The sequence below is a fragment of the Triticum aestivum genome, unplaced genomic scaffold (genome assembly GCF_018294505.1).
Source record: "Triticum aestivum cultivar Chinese Spring unplaced genomic scaffold, IWGSC CS RefSeq v2.1 scaffold135609, whole genome shotgun sequence".
In the NCBI taxonomy this organism is placed as follows: Eukaryota; Viridiplantae; Streptophyta; class Magnoliopsida; order Poales; family Poaceae; genus Triticum; species Triticum aestivum.
The window spans coordinates 3,846-5,937 of NW_025225878.1; the positions used below are offsets into that span (position 1 = coordinate 3,846).

The 2,092-nt window shown below is 46.9% G+C and overlaps 1 pseudogene; it reads right to left on the bottom strand.

The window, feature by feature from the left end:
• Positions 1–249: 249 nt before the first annotated feature.
• Positions 250–1,497, bottom strand: LOC123172410 (flavonoid O-methyltransferase-like protein Os11g0303600; annotated as a pseudogene).
• Between the last annotated feature and the right edge of the window lie 595 nt (positions 1,498–2,092).

Here is a 2,092-nt window from a genome sequence, read left to right on the forward strand (position 1 = left end):
TTTCGCTTCTACTAATACGTTGCCACGTAGTAATCATTGGCTAGAAAATCAGTTTTGACGGGGTCCACCATTTGACCAAAGTCCACGATGAAGCAGAGGGCTCCATTTCATGGGAGCTAAATAATTGTAGAGATCACATTGCGTTTTCCATTAGATAGTAACGCACCACATGTCTCACTTATTTATTTATTTATTATAGCACGCCAATTTATACCAGACGGTCACCATCACACCATTTGCAACACGAACTTATGGATAGACCTCGATGACACCTCGAGCTCCAAGCTTCTTGACAATTTTGTAGTCACTAAACCCTGCCCTCATAAAGATGGAACTCCAGTCATTTTCATCACGTTGTCGTCCCCTGGTACATACCATCATCACCATATCCATCAGCATTTGGGTTTCGAACATCGGTCCTGAAGAAGAGTCAACCACAATGTCCATGATAATAACTTTTCCTCCCACTTCTCGAGAAGGAATGGCCTTCTTGCATCGTTAGGATATTGATGCAGTTCTCGTTGCTCCAGAAGTGTAGAACAAGCTGGCATGGACTAATATCTTTACAGTCAAACAATGTATTTTCAAGGACAAACAGTCCATGTACTCAGTGCAATTATGCATAAGCATTTGTATTTAGTTTGATATAAATAATAACGAGACCAAAAAAATGTGCCTGCTAGTGACGCAAGATCACAATATCTATCCGGCACAGGATCCAGGCAAAAAAATGAAACATGGTAGAGAGATTATGGTTTGTACCTTGAGCATTATAGCTTGAGCAGGTGGGATGGAATGGAACAAGTCACCAGCGATATAGTTAACGAGGACATCGCTTGGAGCTTTATTGATCACCCTTGGAAGGTCCAACACGTTGCACTTTATGTGAGGGAAGGCCTTAACAATGGCTCTAGTTGTCGTTCCATCACCACCACAACAGTCGGTGAGCGACTGCAAGCCATTGAATAAGCCATGGCATTCCCGCAATATTGTACCGATTCCCATATGCTCATGGGCAGCTAAAGCTTCATTGAATAACTTGTCACTCTCAGGGTCGAGGACGGCCATACTCTCCTCGAAGAGTGTCACGCCATGCACGTCCTCGAATGGTGACGGCACGGGTTGGGCGATATCTTTTTTTGAACCAGACGGCCAACCCCATAGCCGCCTCCATGTGATACCGCGAGGTCAAGCAGAGCACAAGTGCTGCCTGGCTAGCATCTCCATCAACGAGTATACCATCCACGAGGAGGTTGGACATCAGCACGAGGCTGTAGATCCCAACCTCGTTTGACGCCAGCACCCACGTCGTGGACAGCAGTAGCAAGAGGCGACTGAGGAATGAAGCCTTTTATGGTGGGAGGACAGCGCGGTGCCCAGGTTAGGCAATGACGCGGCACCGCCGAGGTGGTGGATCGCGGTAGGGATGCCGAGCTGGATGGCGCACCTGAGCGCCATTGGTATGAGGTAGCTGAGGTTGTGGCGTCCAAGGTCAGCCTGCGTGTGATACCTCCGATTTGACCGTACACTAATTATACACGCAAACGTGTACAATCAAGATCGGGGACTCACGGGAAGATATCACAACAAAACTCTAAAAAAATTAAGTCATACAAGCATTATATTACAAGCCAGGGGCCTCGAGGGCTCAAATACAAGTGCTCGATCATAAACGAGTCAGCAGAAGCAATAATATCTGAGTACAGACATAAGTTAAACAAGGAGCCATAAGATGGCTGGCACAAACTGGGATACAGATCAAAAGAGGCGCAGGCCTCCTGCCTGGGATCCTCCTAACTACTCCTGGTCGTCGGCGGCCTGGACGTAGTAGTAGGCACCTCCGGTGTAGTAGGAGTCACCGTCAATGGCATCTAGCTCCTGAGCTCCAACATCTGGTTGCAATGTCCGAGAAGAATGGAAAAGGGTGAAAAGAGGGAGCAAAGCAACCATGAGTACTCATCCAAAGTACTCGCAAGCAAGGGTCTACACTACATATGCATTGGTATCAATGAAATGGATAGTATCTATGGACTGAACTGCAGAATGCCAGAAAAAGGGGGATATCTAGTCCTATCGAAGACTACGTTTCTGT